This window comes from Choloepus didactylus, chromosome 1 (assembly GCF_015220235.1).
Source record: "Choloepus didactylus isolate mChoDid1 chromosome 1, mChoDid1.pri, whole genome shotgun sequence".
NCBI lineage: Eukaryota > Metazoa > Chordata > Mammalia > Pilosa > Megalonychidae > Choloepus > Choloepus didactylus.
In genome coordinates, this window is record NC_051307.1 from 39,244,200 (window position 1) to 39,263,364 (window position 19,165).

A 19,165-nucleotide genomic window follows, 5' to 3' on the forward strand; every position below is an offset into this window, starting at 1 on the left:
AAATGCAAGGTGTTGGGCTTCCTCACCTGGTTTGTTGCTGATGTTCTCACAAATATTGAGGACTGGTGGTGTGGTGTGCCAAGCCCTTTATCTCAGGATTTGCCCTTATGAAGCTTGTTACTGCAAAGGAGAGGCTAAACCTGCTTATACTTGTGCCTAAGGGTCTCTGCCTGAGTACCTCTTCGTTGCTCAGATGTGGCCCTGTCTCTCTAGCTAAGCCAATTCGGCAGGTGAACTCACTGCCCTCTCCCCTACATGGGATCTGACTCCCAGGGGTATAAATCTCCCTGGCCACGCAAGATATGGCTCCTGAGGATGAATCTGGACCCGACATCATGGGATTGAGAACATCTTCTTGACCAAAAGGGGAATGCAAAATGAAACAAAATAAAATTTCAGTGGCTGAGAGATTCCAAATGGAGTCAAGAGGTCACTCTGGTGGGCATTCTTATGCACTATATAGATAACCCTTTTTAGGTTTTAATGCATTAAAATAGCTTGAAATAAATGCCTGAAACTATCAAACTGCATCGCAGTAGCCTTGACTATTGAAGATGATTGTATAGCAATGTAGCTTACAAGTGGTGACAGTGTGATTGTGAAAGCCTTGTGGATCACACACCCTTTATCAAGCATATGGATGGATGAGTAGAAAAATGGGGACAAAAACTAAATGAAAAATAGGGTGTGAGGGGGTGATTTGGGTGTTCTTTTTTACTTTTATTTTTTATTCTTATTTTTACTTTTTCTGGTACAAGGAAAATGTTCAAAAAATAGATTGGGGTGATGAATGCACAACTATATGATGCTACTGTGAATGATTGATTGTACACTTTGGATGATTGTATGGTATATAAATATATCTCAACAAAATTGAATTAAGAAAAAAAGATTTAGGGTTCACTTTTCTATTTTCATACAAGACAGTATCTGTTTAATAGGATTGCTCGTGACCATCTCTTCAGTGACCCTGAGATTATCACTGTGAGTAGTGAGAAAAATGAAAACCAAAGTTGCAGATGTGTTCTTTGAGCTGTCTGGCTCCTTTGGAAGGTAATTTACTTACCTATAAATAATCACATGCATAAAGACTCCCCCTCCCTTACTGTAACATATTCAGTTTGGTTTGGGAAAAAAAAAAAAAGCATTTCTCTTGTGCATACTGTTCTTTTGTTAATATTCATATGTGATATCAGAGGAAGAGAAGAGAAGCAACTCTCACACATCCTAGGAAGCAGAAAAATCTGTTGATGAGAATTTTTTAAAAATCAAAGGCGTTCTTTTAGCCACATTCAATCAGTGAGTTTGTGTTTTTCTCTTTTAAGTAGCTAGAATAGTGTCACATTTTTGAAGTAGCAATTTAGAGTTTGATTCCAAACTAATTTCTTCATACACAGAGCTCTGAAAGGTAGATTCCCAACAGGCTATGATCATCTCTGAAATTTTCTGGCTGTGCGTAGTCCTGCCAGCTTGCAAAAATTTGATTTTTCAAGCATGGACATTACAATTCTCTATGTAGATAAAATAATTTAAGGCACACTGTAGGTACTCACATACAACCTTTTGTTGCTTGGTCGAATAGCCAGGAAGCAGGTTTTGGGTGCAGCACTGTCTGTTGCATGCTGTCTACTGTGACATGACTGCAGTAACCTTGTCATTCTAGAATCTGAAGATTAGTAACCAGTAGATTAGTTTATTTATTATTACATCATTACATTTTTATGCTATTGAAATGCTGATGTTAAATGTTCAGCTAATGCCCACATGTATTGACTTTTGAATCATGATGGTGCTGACAAGTCTTCAGCTAATGGTGAGATTGGGAGGTATGGGCCATAATAACATGAGCATAGGCCATAAAGCAAGATGTATTTAGGACCACCCATGGGTAAGTTTCCGTTGTTGTGTAGTCTCTTTCCTGACTCTTAGGACTGAAGATATATGATGTATTAAATACCTAGCACACACCTGTATTCCAAGATATAAACTAGTTCTCCACTAGTAAAATTGGGTCAAAAAGGAAACTATTGATTTTATGCTGGTCTCCATAATTTTACCTGACTTACTTATAACCTAAATTATAAAGATAATGATATTTTACATTTTTAGCTTGTCAAAGTGTTTTCAAGTAGCCTAGAAGTAAGAGCAAAGTGGAGAAACAGCTGTCCCTTGTTGTTCTGTTTCCTGAATACAAATAGTCTTAAATTGCTGTAAATGGAAAGGCTGGAATGAATTCAAACACTGCTTGTTTAAATACACTCAGCCTGATGTTTGTGTGTTGGAACCTTTGGAGAGGGCAGTACTAGAAAATGCTGCACATTAACTTGTCCCACATGACAATATACGGTTATGGCTTCTCTCTTGTTTGCTGGATAGAGTTGCTTTAGTATCGGTCAGAAATTTTTGTGACAGTAAATCACAAGAGAGTTGAGCCAAGATATCTTAACAGCAGCCTTAACTCCAGAGGCATTTAGTGTGATTTTTATTTTAATTCCTCTTAGGAAAACAAAAGTCCTTTTGGACTTACATAGTTAACTGAGTTCAGGCAGGTATTTCAGATTTCTGTATTTCAGGAAAGGAATGAATGAGTTCATCTATCCTTTTCCTTCTAACTTCTGTACCCTTGCTATCTAAGATCTTAATGTATATGTAAAGGCCAAAAGTAGGTGATCCGTTTAAGATAAACACCCATTAGTTTAAGGTACACCCAACTCTCAGGATTTTCTTAAATAGGACTTTTTCCATCAGCTTTTTGAGAGATTGTTTAATTTTTTCTTCTATATTTGAAGAAATTGCAGTCCCCTCAAAATTAAGTAATTTGAAAAGGTCTTAGGGTTCACGTTTAGTGGTTAGTCATAAATACATCTCTGGTGTTCACACTCACAGTCTGATGTTTTTATCATAAAACCATTTTCACAGATCAGTTTAAGGATTCTCTCTATCTACAGCACCACCCTCAGGCAGAGTAAGTCCATCATTCCTCAACTTCCTCTAAATGCCTTTATTATTACACTACTGCAAAATATTGCTGATTGTTTTCCTGTTTCTTTTGCCCATAAACTCACTGCCAAGGCCAAAATATGGGGGCGTGAAGCAGATTACTGAAGATTACAGAGTGACAGGCCCAACCAAGCAGAAAGGAAGTTAAAATAAAGTCATTAAGAAATTGAACTTATTTATTGGAGCAAACCATAATAAACTGTGAGTGAAAGGTCTTAAAATAGAATTTAAAACTGGAGATAAGAATCAACTGTTCTCTGCCTCCCCTCACCAAACTAGACAAGGAAATGAAGTCAAATTAGGTCATCAGACATGGCCGCAGATTATATTTAAAGCAACCCAATGAATGCAATATTGAGAAACCAGAGTTCATATCCTAGCTCTGCTCTGTGCCTTTGGATAAATTGGCTAATGTCTGTGAGACTCAGTTTCTACTTCATTGTGTGTCTCTGTGGATTAAATGAGATTATATACAAAATCCCTCTAGCGCAAGGCTGATACATGGCATGTACTTAATAAGTGATTCCTACTGTTGTTTTATTTAATTCACATCATTCTCCCAACTAGACACAAATAGACGTGTGTGTGTGTGTGTGTATAAAATCGTTTTTGCATTTACTCTTAGCACAAGTTAAATGCTCATTGTGCAGCAGTATGGAAAGAAAACAAATGCACAATAAAGCTGAATAGTAAGCCAAAATAATTAAAGCATACGGTGTGTATTAGTAAAAAGCCCAAGCCATATTTGAAAATTCCTTTTAAATTAGCTATTTAGAGTCACTGCCCATTCATGGTTAATTTTCTACATTCTTCTAAACATCATAACATATTCATTTTCACAATAAAAATCCAATTTATAGGGCATCATTTTCCATATAACCAACATAAAATATGTCTAAGCTATCCCATCACCTTGATATTTTTGTCTTCCCTCTTCCCCTTCATTGATCCAGATCTTTAGTGTGGTCTTAATGGCTCTCTAATAAACTTCTCATTGCCATCTGTTTCATTCATAGAATCCTTTGGTAGAAACTTCAATATTCTTGTCGATGTCAAAATGCAGGTCTTTTTTGAACCTCTTCTCACAGAGAAAAAATTTCCTTTCCTTTTTTAAAACTCGTTTCCCTGAACTCCTCTCTCTTTTCTTTTCCTGGCCTACATTCCATTTTATGAAACCTTCCCTAAATTGCATTTTCAGTTCAGCCTCCTCCTTATAATCTGAGTCCTTCCCATTTCCATCAAAATCTTCCCTTTACTTTTCCTGTCCCAAAGCTACCATCTGTTTCTTTTCCCTCTTAATTACCAAAACTCATGAAATATAAGCTCACAGTCTGTACTTGCAGTTCCTTCTTCCTAACCTTTAATCAGCAGCATAATCTAATTGACTTTTTCCCCAGTAACAAACTGAAAATTGTCCTCTCGATAATGCTAATTGCTCTACCCAGGGGTGTCTTTTCAGATTTTATCGCATTTGATCTTCCTGCAGCATTTGATGAAGTTACTTTCTTCCTTCTAGAAAAATCCTCCCTTGTATAACTCTCCAATACTTTTTCTTCATTTTCCTCCTATGAATCTAATTCCTTTCCTGGTTCCTTCTGAGATTTTTCTTCCTGCACCACTACTTAGATGCTATGTTTTCTAAGGTCATCCTCAAACCGTTTTTTTCCTGCCTACACTTTCTGAACCACCCCAGAAGTTCCTGTTTTCATGTATAATGATGAACTCTAAGATTTTTTTTTCCCTCAGTCCTAGCCTCTCTCTCCTGAAGAGCCAATGCAGATTAATGGTTTCCAGAACTCCTGCTACTCAGCCTGTCCTCATGCTCTGCCTTCATTATGTTTTTTTTTTTCTCGATTGTTGCATATTCCATGAATCTCAGTTGTTAACACTCTTCCCACAGTCCCACAACTGTTTAGCCACAAGTTCTATCAGTACTTCAGACAACAGAAATGTCTGTGAAATGTGTTCCCTGGTCTCCAGTTTCCATTTGCAATTGTTCTAAGTTCTTGGCAGATAGTTCTTCCTTTTCTAGTTTTTTTTTTTTTTCTTTCTAATCCAGTTTCATACTCCAAAAGAATGTCCTCTGCAAGCACAGATCTAATATTACCCCCTAATCAAAAAGTGTTTGTTTGCTTCTTACAGCTTATGTAATAAGATACAATGTTTTTAATATTTTCTACAATCTGGACTGTCTCATCCCACTTCTTCCTGGTATTTTAAGCATTTCCAAGTCTTTCCTTTCCTCCATGATTTTGCCCATGCTTTTTCCTTTGCTTAGAATGATTCTTGTTCTTTTTCCACTTGGTAAATATTACTCCTGTATCAAAAATACAGATCAAAGTCATACCAATTAGAATTACTTCCATTATCTTCTATTCATTCTTCTTAGTGTTCACTGCAGTGTGCCCAAGACTTCATCAATAGATTCAGATCCCAATTACTAAGGGACAGGTACAAAATAATATAGAGATTTGCTGTACATCCAGAAGCATCTTGGATCAAAAATATCCTAAAAGGTTAGTATGGGTTTTGGGTTTTTTCCTTTGTTTTGTTTCTTAATCATAAGATTTTGTTCCATGCTATTTAGATAAATATTTCCAAATCAGATATGTATTATTTATAATTTCCTAATATAATAAGTCCAATGACCTATTTAAAGAACTTCAAAAACAACATTTGCTGATATTAACAAATCTACAAGGCAGACTTATCACATAAACAATATGGATATTGTGAAAAATTGACTAGAATATCCAAAGGTGTGAATGTTTATTGAGTTATATTTTTAGGCATAACATTACATAGAGTATTTCTTTTAAAATGAGGACAAGTTTTTAGGTTCTTTTGAAATGATCTGTAATATTAACTGCATCAGCTTTTCTCCAAGAACAGATTTGCTGTAGGGGAATAATAAAGCTAGTCATGCCTGATTTCACAGACTAATATCAACAGTGAAAACTTTATTTATAAATTTATGTTATCTATTTTCAATATATTTTTTTCTTTTTTTGGCATGCATAAGTCTATGTGAGGTAAAAATTGTCATCTCAAATGTTTCTCTTAAAGTATCACAAACAAGGAAAAGTATTGTTAGGATGCTTTGAATTACATTTAATGGAAATTCCAACATAAGTTGTTTTAAACATTTAAACATTTTAAAAGACATATTGCCTCATGTTTGTAAAATGTAAGGGATTCATGTTGGCAAAAATAGATGGACTTTGTGCTGAATGGGTGAACCCAGAACCAGTGTTTTGGCCAGGCAAATGCTACGTGCTGACTGCTTATGCCAAAATTACTGGAATTTGTCAGGATATAAAAGATATTGATTATTTAGACCAATCAAGGTCATCCATGAAATGGAGAGGGACAGGAGAATCAATCCCTTCCAAATTACATGGCTGCTGTAAGTGGGGGAAGGGTACAATGTATAAAACTAATGTTGGGGAGACAAGTACAACAACCACTGATAAGATTAATTAATAATGCTGACTTCATTTAATGCTTTCTCCTTGAAATGTTCGACACAAGTCTGTGAAGAAATTTAACACAAATCAACAAGTACTTTGGTGTTATGTCCAAAGAAAGTAAAAACTCGAACTAATTCCTTGCATCTAAATAAGCATAGAATTTAGAACTATTGTTTATTATGCTAGACTATTTCCTGCTCTTTGTTAAAATCAATATGAATTTATAGCCCACTTATTAATGACAAGGATTACAGAATTTATATAAGCCTTGGTCTTTACCCTCAGGAAATTAACAACTTAGGTTATGGAGACAACACCTAAACACATAAAACAACTGAGAAATGACACCATTTAATGCATAGCAAAGTGCTATAAAGAACAGAACATCATGATACAGGATAAATGTTCCCTCAAGAAAAAAGAGTTTTTTGCTGGAACAGAGTTAACAGAGATAGCCCTCTAGAAAGAGTTGGGAATGATTGAGATAACTCCTGAAGAGTAGTTTAATTTGGATAGGGAAAGAAAACAAGATAATCAAGATAAATGGCTTTGGAAAATATTCACAGGGTGTGTGTGTGGGACAAGTAGGTGTCTGGAGAGAAAAATACCTCATGAGGAATGAGGTAAGTGTGTTATGTAGGCTTGGTGAGCTAGATTATCCATAAAATTCTAGCATGAGGACAGGCTGGGATGTATAAACATTGGACATTCTTGATCTGAGGGAAAACATGATCTAAACAGTAGTCTTTTAAAATATATCTCACTTAGACTGAAACAAGTTCAGGCACAGTGAGAACAAAGAGATAGACTAAGATTCAATTTTAGGGAGAAAGCAGGTGTACCTTAAATCTAGTGTGAAGTCAAGGGTGGATATAAGAGTCTTAGCCAAACTCAGCTTGTCAGTCAAGAAGTGCAAAAATGGCATTAGGGTCTTTGACTCTTAGAATATATGGGGCCTTAAACAGGTAATTTTAGCTGAGTATTTTAGTTCTCTCATTTGCAAAACAAGAGAGCATTCTCAATTCCCTGTTAGGTCTGGATGTAGAGCCTACTGATGGTGAATATTGTCAAGGAAATAATTTCCTTTATCACACCCTTTTTATCAGGTTGCAAAGGATGATGAGAACACACATGTAGACCAAAAAAAAAAAAAAAATATGTGTAGTAATGTATGATTACCACCAGGTGTCATATGTTTCAGATATTTCAGCAAAACTACCGTACGCAGAGAAAGAGAAGAGTTAGTGGGATTAGTCTGTTTTCTCCGAAAATTATGAAGAAAGAAATAAACTATTAAAAATACATAATGTTATGAGGAAACACAAGAGTGTAGGATAAGTCATTAGTGTTCATTTAGATCATGAATGGTGGTGAATGGATATTTGTAGTAGAGATGACAAAGGGACTTTGATATACTGATGGGAATATGCCCAAAGTGAACTAACATAAAATTTGTGTGTATTATGTGTATTCCACAACTGTGCATAAATAATTTTCTGCAAGCACTCCTTTTATTGTTCTCTTTCCTCACCCCCTACCCTGTTCTTTTCTTTTCTCCCTTCCCTTCCTCCTTTCTTCCCTACTCTGCCTCTCTTGCACACTTGCAAAGGCAGTCACACTCACCAACCAGCAATATTTTAAATATTAAAAATTAAATATTAAAATATTAAAATTAAATTTAATATTTAAAAATATTATAAATATTTGTGATTTATTATGCATAATAAAAATTAAATACTAAAATACTTTTAAAACAGTATTTTAAATATACTTCATTTATTCAATTAAAATTCATCAAAATGCCTACTCTTTCTTTGCACTGGATAGCCATGGGTGTCTAAAGATAATGGCATTGTTCCTTCTGCCCTCTTGATATTACAGATATCCGAACAACCACTGGCTATTATGGCATGGCATTTATTTAGATTATTAACTTTGTCTAAAATGTCTTATAGGACTCTTCTAAATGAGAAAATATGTATATATGTAAATATATGTAACCTCTTAATTGGCTAAAGCATTCCATTCCTCAAATTCTTGAGGCAGGCCCGAATGGTAAATACATATAACATTTTGTTCAGAAAATTTGTGATGGCTGTTTACAGAGATCTTATGAACTAAAAAGTGACAAACAACTTTTAAAATCTGCTAGAAAAATTCAACTACATCTATGCTTTCACTATCTTACAGAAGAAAAATAAATTATATCCTATAAAGAAGAAATTAACAATGACATGTCAATATAGAATGCAATCTTTTGGCATAAATTAATATGCAACAAAGCATATTATTGAGGTGACCACAAAAACAAATTATATATCCTTGTGAGTAGAGTCCTGACAACTCATCTCTTCTAAAATATTTAAAACTTATTAAAAACAATATAAATCAGTAATTTTTATGATGATAAGTTAAAAATAAATTTCAGAAGTTGTTTTTAATATGGCACTAAAGGAAATGCTTAAATAGGAAATTTTCTTGTTACATTTGTATAACACACAAAGCAAGTCATCTTGGATATGAAGAAACTTCTGTGCATTTAAATATAGATATATATTTATACACAATAATATATATTACACATTATGTATAATAGGCAAACAGTAACAGATATATTCATACAAACACATATACAGTTTTCATTTGTTATCAAATGATCACTTGGGGGAGAATGCAGGGGTGTTGGGCTTCCCCACCTCGATGGTTGCTGATGTGCACACAGACATAGGGGACTGGTGGTTTGATGGGCCAAGCCCTCTACCATGGGACATGCCCTTGGGAAGACTGTTGCTGTAAAGGAGAGGCTGGACCTGCTTATAATTGTGCCTAAGAGTCTCCTCCTGAATGCCTCTTTGTTGCTCAAATGTGGCCCTCTCTCTCTAGCTAAGCCAACTTGGTAGGTGAAATCACTGCCCTCACCCCTATGTGGGATCTGACACCCAGGGGTGTAAATCTCCCTGGCAACATGGAATATGACTCCCGGGGAGGAATCTAGACCCGGCATCATGGGATACAGAACATCTTCTTGACCAAAAGGGGGATGTGAAATGTGATGAAATAAGTTTCAGTGGCAGAGAGATCCCAAAAGGAGCCAAGAGGTCACTCTGGTGGGCACTCAGGTAGATAACCCTTTTCAGGTTCTAATGATTTGGAATAGCTAGCAGTAAATACCTGAAACTATCAAACTACAACCCAGAACCCTTGAATCTTGAAGACGATTGTATAATATGTAGCTTATGAGGGGTGACAATGTGATTGGGAAAGCCATATGGACCACAGTCCCTTTTGTCCAGTGTACGGATGGATGAGTAGAAAAACGGGGACAAAAAGAAAAACAAAAAACACACCCAGTGTTCTTTTTTACCTTAATTATTCTTCTTCACTCCAATTTTTATTCTTATTATTTGTGTGTGTGTGGTAATATAAATGTTCAAAAATTAATTTTTGTGATGAACACACAACTATATAATGGTACTGTGAACAACTGATTGTATGGTTTGTATGACTGCATGGTATGTGAATATATCTCAATAAAAGTGAATTTAAAAAAATGTTCACTGATATATACGTGTTTAGTTTGATATGTACATTGAGTCTTAGTTGTAATTTCTCCCAGGCCCACATAATTTGCATACAATATGTTAATTTGCTTTAATCTGTTTTGAGCTGTGTTCAGTGCAGGGTTTTTCACATTATTGCTACTTCGTCAAGTGTGTTGAAAAATCTTTCCAACATAGCTCTCCTTTCTTCATGGTTTCTTCTTTGATCATTTAAACTGGTTTTCAAAATTACATGTTTCCTAATCTAATAAATAAATTATATTTCCATATGGAATTATAAAATACAATATCAGAAACCTACTAAAATAACTAAAATAGAAAACACTGAAAATAACAAGTCCTGGGGCAGGTGCAGAGAAACTGGAAATCTCATACGTTGCTGGTGGGAATAAAATACAAAACCAAAATTTTCTGATGTATCCCACCAACAATGGCCATCCCATCATTTCACATTCTTGTTTCCCACCTTTTCCCTCTCCTTCTTCATTTGTATTGTTTTTACCTAACATTAAATTCTAAGGCTTATGTTAAAAAATAAAATAATACAAACTTGTAGAAGATTGTGGAGAGTAATTCTATCAGAGTATGAGAGAATTATATTAATTTTTATTATCACTATATTACAAGGTTCTTAGTGAACCCATGAGATTGTCAACTGATTTTATGCATACTGAAAGAAACAGTAAAAATTTAATTAGGACATTTTGATTCTGCTGTTTAAACTCCACACCACTACCAGACATTTTGACTCTCCATTTGTTCTTTGCTCCACTCCATCAAACAATACAGACAGCTAGTTTAGAGGATTAAAAGTGATCAGAAATATTTGTAAGACATGGAAATTAAAATAAAAGTAATTAATCAAAATAAATTTAAAACATTTTGCTGGCAAAGAGATTGAGTTTATTTTTAACAGCTTCATATTCTTAAGCTGTTTGCTTCTATGTTGCATTTTTATTTTCTTTCAGTCTATAAATCTAATTCTCCTATGTAGTTCAAATAATTTTAGCTCCCCTTTTAATTTTTACTTTGACCAATGTGTTTTTTAGAATATTTAGTTTCCAAATATTTGGAGGATATTTTCTGTATCCTTCTGTTACTGATTTCTAATTTCATTCCATTGTGATCAAATATTTTGTAAGTCTTGAATCCTTTTAAATTTATTGAGACTTGTTTTGTGACCCAGAATATGCTTTGTCTTGGCAAATGGTCCATGAGCACTTGAAAAGAATGTATACTCTGCTGCCATTGGGTGGAATGTCATATAATATAAATTTGGTTATAGTATTGTTCATATCTTGTATACCCTACTGATTTTTCTGTCTACCTGCTCTATTTAGAGAGGGTTGTTGAAATCTCTGAATTAAATTGTGGCACTGTCTATTCCCTTTCTGCAGTTTTATTAGCTTTTGCTTCATGTATTTTGAATCTCTGTTACTAGGTTCTTAAACATTTCGGCTTCTTATGTCCTCTTGAGGAATTGACCCTTTAATAATTATGAAATGAACTTTATATCTGATAATATTCTTTGCTCTGAAATGTGCTTTGTTTTATGTTAATGTAGCTGCTCCAGATTTCTTCCCACAAGCATTAGCACAGTATATCTTGTTCCATCCTTTCACTTTTAATAAATTTATGTCTTTACATTTAAAGAGAGTTTTTGTAGACAGCCTATAACTGAGTCTTGCTTTTATACCCAATTTGAAGATATCTTCCTTTTAACTGACGTGAGTAAACCATTTATATTTAATGTGATTATTTATATAATTAGGTTTAAGTCTATATATTTGTTCCATCTATTCTTTGTTTCCTTTTCCCCTTTTTCTGTCTTATTTTGGGGAAATTGAATATTTTTTAATGACTTGTTTTATCTCCTTTGTTGTCTTTTTAGCTATAACTCTTTATAAGTTTAGTGATTACTCTAACATCGGAGTCTATATTCAATGAAATTTACTACTTACTTTATAGTGTAATAACTATACATTATATTTCCATTTCCCCTTTCCTGACTTTATGTAATTTTGTCATATATTTTACTTAATAAATTGTTTAAAACTCCACAATACATTATTTTGTTTAAACAATTACCTGTGAATGTTATTTAAATACGTAAAGTATCATGTTTATACATGTAATCACTACTTACAGTATTCTTCATTCTTTCGTATAGACCCATATTTCTATCTAGTAGAACTTTCCTTCTGCCTGAAAGAAGTCTTTCCATATTTCTTATAGGACTGCCTGTTGGTAATTAATTTTTTAGCCTTTTATGTCAGAAAAAAGTAATACTTTTGCCTTTGTTTTGCAAAGAGTTTTTTTCTGGACATAGAATTCTCTTCAGTTTTATTTTCTCTTTAAATACTGTAAAACTGTTGCCCCACTATTTTCTTGCTTGTACTGTTTCTAACAAGAAAATCTGTGTCATCCTTAATTTTTTTTACATTGCATGACCCTCCCACCACAATCTCCAGCTGTGTTTAAGATATTTTTAATCACTGGATTTAAGTAATTTGATTATATGATTATGATGTGTGCCTTGGTGTGGTTTTATTCATGTTTCTAGTGTTTAGAGTTTGTTGAGATATGTAGGTTTATAGTTTTCCTCAAATTTAAAAATTATTCAGGCATTATTTCTTCAATTTTTTTTCTGTCCTCAACTTTAAATTTGGAAACTCAAATTATACTCATGTTAGGCTGCTTGTGGTTGTCCCATAGCTCCCTAATGCTGTTTTCATTTCTTTAATTCCTTTTTTTCTTTATGTATTTCACTTTAGATAGTTTCTATCATTGTGTTTTCAAATTTACCAATCTTTTTTTCTGTAATGTCTAATGTGTTATTAATTCCATCACTACATTTTTCATCTAGTGTATTTTTATCTCTAAAAATTAAATATGGGTCTTTTTAAAAAATATCTTTCCTGTCACTACATAATTTTTCAAACATATAGAACACAGCTATGGTAAGTGTATTAATGTCCTTATCTGCTAATGTTAACATCTGTTTCATTTCCAGGTCACTTTCAGTTGACAGAATATTTTCCTCACTATGGCAAACATTATGAATGTTACCATGTTAGGTGCTGGATTTTTTTGTGTTTTTTAAAATATTCTTGAACTTTGTTCTGAGATGCAGATCAAGCATGTGGAAATACTTTTCTTTTTCCTTTCAAGTGTTACTTTTATCATTTGTTAGGCAGGTCAGAGCACTTTTCATTCTAGAGTCAATAATCCCCATTATTGAGTCAATACCTTCCTGAATAATCTAACCAATATCCCTTGAATTATGAGTTTTTTCCAATCTGACTATTGGGAACAGGGATTACTCCTGGCCCAGTGTGAGTACTAGAAACTATACCACTTAGTATACATTTTAGTGGAGAAGCTGTAAGTTTACAAAAAAAATTATGCAGAAAACACAGAGCTCCCATATACCCCTCCTCATACATGCAGTTTTCCCTATTATCAATATTTTGCATTAGTGTGGTACTTCATTATAACTGATGAAACAATATTATTATAATTATACTATTAGCTACAGTCCATAGTTTACATTAGGGCTTGCTGATTGTATAGCACAGTCCCATGTTGATTTGTTGTGTGTTTTTTTTTGTAATTTTCATTCTAGTAACATATATACAACCTGAAATTTCCCCCTTTTAACCAAATTCAAATATATAATTCAGTGGTGTTGATTACATTCATAATGTTGTGCTACCATCAGCACCATCCATTATCAAAATTTCCATCACCCCAAACAAAAACTCCATACCAATTAAGCATTAACTCTCCATTCCCTACTCCTTCCCCAACACCTGGTGACCTGTATTCTAGTTTCTATTCTATGACTTTGCATAGTCTAATGATTTTGTATCAGTGACATCAGACACTACTTGTCCTTTTGTGTCTGGGTTATTTCCATCTTGTAGCATGTTTCAGAACCTCATTCCCCTTTATGACTGAATAACACTCCATTGAATTTATATACCCCATGTTGTTTACCCATTCATTAGCTGATGGACACTTGAGTTGCTTCTTTCCTTTGGCGATTGTGAATAATGCCACTAAGAACACCAGTGTGCAGATATCTGTTGGAGTTCCTGCTTTCAATTCTTTTGGGTAGATATCTAGAAGTGGGATTGCTGGATCATATGGTAATTCTATACTAAGTAAGGAACCACAAAACTGTTTTCCACAGCAGATGCCCCATTTTGCATTTTCACCAGCAATATGCAAAGGTTCTTATTTGTCCACACCCTCACCAACACTTGTTTTTTTCCATTATTTTAATACTAGCTATTTTATGAGTTTGAAATGGTATATCATTGTGGGTTTGGTTTGCATTTACCTAATGGCTAATGATGTTGAGCATTATTTCATGTGCTTATTGGCTGTCTGTATAACTTCTTTAGAGAAATGTCTATTTAAGTCTTTTGCCCATTTTTAAATTAGGTTGTCTTGTTGTTGTTGAGTTCTAGGATTTCTTTGTATATACTTGATATAAACCCTTACTGGATATGTGGATACAAAATATTTTCTTCCATTTTATAGGCTGTCTTTTTATTTTCATGATAAAGTCACTTGATGCACAAAATATTTTAAATTTGATGAAGTCCCATTTATCTATTTTTCTTTTGTTGCTTTTGCTTTTGGTGTAATGTCTAACAAACCTTTGCCTAACACAAGGTCCTGAAGATGCTTGTCTATATTTCATCCTAGGAGTTTTATAGTGTTAATTTTCATATTTAGGTCCTTGATCCATTTTGAGTTAACTTTGTATACAGTGTGAGGTATGGGTCCACCTTTGTTCTTTTGCATATGAATATCCAGTTCTCCCAGAACCATTTGTTGAAGAGACTATTTTTTCCCCATTAGAGGACTTGGCACCCTTGCCAAAAATCAATTGGCCATAGAGGTGAAGTTCTATTTATGAACTCCCAGTTTGAATCCGTAGGTCTATATGTCTGTCCTTGGGCCAGTACCATACTGTTCTCATTGTGTAGCTTTGTAAGAAATTTTACAATTGGGAAGTGTGAGTCCTCTAATTTTTTTCTTCTTTCTCAAAATGCTTTTAGCTACTTGGGACCCTATACCGTTCCATACATATTTGATGATTGACTTTTCCATTGCTGCAAAGAAGGTTGTTAAATTTTGCTTTAGGTATAATTGACATTTAGAAATATTTAGTTTTCCAGTCCATGAACATAAAATGTCCTTCCATTTATCAAAGGCTTGTTTTTTTTTTTTTTTTTTTTTTTGTTTTAGCAATAGTTTTCAGCATATAAGTCCTTTACATCCATGGTTGAATTTATTCTTAGATATTTGATTCTTTTAGTTGCTATTATAATGGAATTTTTCTCTTGATTTCCACTTCAGATTGTTCATCACTAGCATGCAGAAACACTACTGATTTTTGCATGTTAATCTTGAACCCTGCCATGTTGCTGAATTTGTTCATTATCTTTGTTAGCTTTCTTACAGACTTTTCCAGATTTTCTATGATAGGATCATGTCATCTGCAAATAAGGAAAGTTTTTCTTTATCATTTCCAAATTAGATGCCATCTGTTTCTTTTTCTTGTGTAACTGCTCTGGCTAGAACTTCCAGTACAATTTTGAATAACAGTGATGGCAGTGGGGAATAATGTCATGCTCTTGATCTCAGAGGGAAGGCTTTCAGTCTTTCACCATTGACTATGATGTAAACTGTGGGTTTTTAATACATGCCCTTTATCATGATGAGGAAATTTTCTTCTATTCCCAATTTTCTAAGTGTTTTTATCAAGAAATGATGCTGGACTTTGTCAAATGCATTTCCTATAGCAATCAAGACGGCCATGATTTTTTTTCCTTCATGCCATTAATGTGGTGTATTACACTAACTGATTTTCTTCTGTTGATCCACCCTTGCATTCTTTGGATAATTCCAGTTGAATACGGTGCATAATTCTTTTGATATGCTGTTGCATTCAGATGACGACTACTTTGCTGAGGATTTTTGCTTTGTATTCATAAGGGATATTGGGCTGTAATTTTTCTTTTCTTGTGGCATCTTTATCTGGCTTTTGAATTAGGATAGTGTTGGCCTCATTAAATGAGTGTGTTAATTCTTCTTGGAATGTTTGGTAAAATTAATCTGTTCCTGGGCTTTTCTTTCTTGGGATGTTTTTGATTACTGATTCACTATCTTTACTTGTTATGAATCTGTTGAGATCTTTTATTTCTTCTTGAGTCAGTGTAGGTAGTTTTGTGTTTCTTGGAAGTTGTCCATTTCTTCTAGATTATCTAATTTGTTGGCATAGAGTTGTAAATAGAATGCTTTTATAACCCTTTTTATTTCTGTGGGATTGGTAATAATGTGTCCATCCCCTGCCCCCCCCACACACACTTTTCACTCCTGATTTCACTTATTTTCATCTTCTCTCTTTATTTATTTGTACGTCTAGTTAAAGGTTTGTCAATTTCATTGCTCATTTCAGAGAACCTACTTTTCATTTCATTAATGAGTTGCATTGTTTTTGTAATTCCTATTTCACTTATTTCCAATCCAATCTTTTTTATATCCTTCCTTCTGCTCACTTTGGATTTAGTTTGCTATTCTTTTTCTAGATCCAGCAGTTGTGAGGTTATGTCTCTGAATTAAGATCTCTTTTTCTTTTTGATATAAGCATTTAGAGCTACAAATTTTCCTCAGAACACTGCCTTTGCTGAATCCTGTAAGTTTTGGTATGTTGTGTTTACATTTTCATTTTCCTTAAAATATTTCCTAATTTCTCTTCTGAATTATTCGTTGGCCCATTGGTTGCTTAAGAGTACATTGCTTAATTTTTACATATTTGTGAAATTTTCAGTTCTCCTTCTTTTACTGATTTCTTTCTTCTTTCCTTTGTGGTGAGAGAAGATACATTGCATGATTCCAATGTTTTTGAATTTATGGAGACTTGTTTTGTAACCAAACATATGGTCTATCCTGGAGAACGATCCATGTGCACAGAGATGAATATGTATTCTACTGTTGCTGTAGTGTTCTACATATGTCTGTTAGGTTTGGTTAGTTCATAGTATCATTCAAATCTTCTATATCCTTATTGATCATCTGTCTAGATGTTTTCTCCATTATTGAAAGTTTGATGTCTCCTACTATTAATGTAGAACTATTTCTTCCTTCATATCTATCAATATTTTCTTCACATATTTTGGACGTCTGCCATTAGATGCTTATATATTTATCATTGTGAAGTCTTGTTAAGTTGACCACTTTATCAGTATATAGAGTCCTTCTTTGTCCCTCATAATAGTTTTTTTTTACTTAAAGGCTATCTCAGCTCTCTTTTGTTTACTATTTGCATGATTTTCTTTTCCATCCTTTCACTTCCTACCTAATTATGTCTTTGAATTTAAGGTGAATCACTTGTGTACAACATATAGTTGGGGCATGCTTATTTATCCAATCTCTACATTTTGACTGGACAGTTTAATCCATTTACATTTAAAGTAACTACTGATAATGAAGAACTTTCTCCTACTATTTTGCAATTTGTCTTTGTAATTCTATATGGTTTTTGTCCTTAAATTCTTCCATTAAGTTTAATTTCATATGTATCTGATTTTTTTATTGTAGCATTTTGAGTCCCTTCTCATTTCTTTCTGTAAATGTTTTTCATATATTTCTTTGTGGTTACCATGGACTTAATTTTAAAATCCTAAATCTACAACAATCATGTGTGATTTGATACATACTTAGCTTCAATAGTGTATACTATACCTAGGCCCCTCCATCCCCCCACCTTTTTTTGTACTTGTTTCAATTTATATATTTATACATTATATTCCAAAACCACAGATTTATTATTAATTTGTATGCATTTACATTTTAGAACCTATAAGAAGTACAAAAAAAATTGAGTTATAAACCAAATAAAAAAAAAACAATACTACTGGCATTTATAATTACCCAGATGCTGACCTTTACTGGAGGTCTTTATTTATTTCCTTGTGCTACTTTGAACCACTGTTTAGCGTCCTATCCTTTCATTCTGAAGAACTCCCTTTAGAATTCCATTTAGAACTCTCTTTAGGTAGGATCTAGTGTGATAGACTCTGTCAACCTTTATCTTGGGATGTCTTAATCTCTCCCTCATTTTTGAAAAATAGTCTCACTAGATATACAGTTCTTGGTTGGCATTTTTTTCCTCTCAGTACTGTAAATATTTCATCCACTCTCTTCTTGCTTCCATGTTTGCTGATAAGATATCAGCACTTAATTTTATTGCAGTTCCCTTGTAAATAACATGTTCCTTCTCTTTTGAAGATTTCAGAACTGTCTTCTTGTCCTTAGCATTTGACAATTTGACTACTTTGTGTCTGGGCATGATTCTCTTAGTTTTTATCCTGTTTTGGGGTTTGTTGCCTTCTTGAATGTACATATTCATGTCCTTAATTAAATTTGCATAGCTTTTTGCCATTATTGCTTTGAATATTCCTTCTTTCCTGTTCTGGTTTGCTAATGCTGCCGTTATGTGAAATACAAGAAGTGGATTAGCTTTTATAAAGGGGGTTTATTTGGTTACAAATTTGCAGTTCTAAGCCCATGAAAGTATTCAAACTAAGGCATCAACAAGAAGATACCTTCACTGAACAACAGCCATTGGTTCTGGAACACCTCTGTCAGCTGAGAAGGCACATGGTTAGAGTGCTTGCTCCTAGGTTGTGGTTCAAAATGGTTTTGTCCAAAATGTCTCTGGCTTTCTATCTCTTAGCTTCTCCATGACAAACTCTGGGCTAGCATCTCCAAAGCATCAGCCTCCAATGGCCTTCTCCAAAATGTGTCCCTTATAGGACTCCAGTGCTTTAATTAAGATCCCCCCTGAATGGGTGGGGCCCATATCTCCATGTAGATAATTTAATCAAAGGTCTAGCCCACAGTTGTTTGAGTCACATCTCCATGGAGACACTCAATCAAAAGATTGATGTCTGCCCTCACAAGATTGCCTTAAAGAATATGGCTTTTGGGAGACATAATATATCCAAAACGGCACACTCCCTTACCTGACTTGACTCACATATGCTTACATTGGCATTCCTGATGATGTCCCACAGGTTTCTTTGGCTCTGTTCCTTTCTTTTATTCTTTTTCCTT

General features: G+C 34.0%; 1 protein-coding gene and 1 long non-coding RNA gene across 10 annotated transcripts in view; one reads left to right on the top strand and one right to left on the bottom strand.

Moving 5' to 3' along the window:
* LOC119531900 overlaps nucleotides 1-3,994 on the bottom strand; it is a 31,947-nt gene extending 27,953 nt beyond the window's left edge. The window contains exons 1-2 of the long non-coding RNA XR_005216443.1: nucleotides 3,913-3,994; nucleotides 1,554-1,666 (exon numbers count right to left, since the gene is read on the bottom strand). This is a non-coding gene — a long non-coding RNA (uncharacterized LOC119531900). The remainder of the gene's footprint in view (nucleotides 1-1,553; nucleotides 1,667-3,912) is intronic.
* Nucleotides 1-19,165, top strand: part of ROBO2 (roundabout guidance receptor 2) — a 1,484,543-nt gene that overhangs the window by 566,130 nt on the left and 899,248 nt on the right. The window lies entirely within an intron of this gene.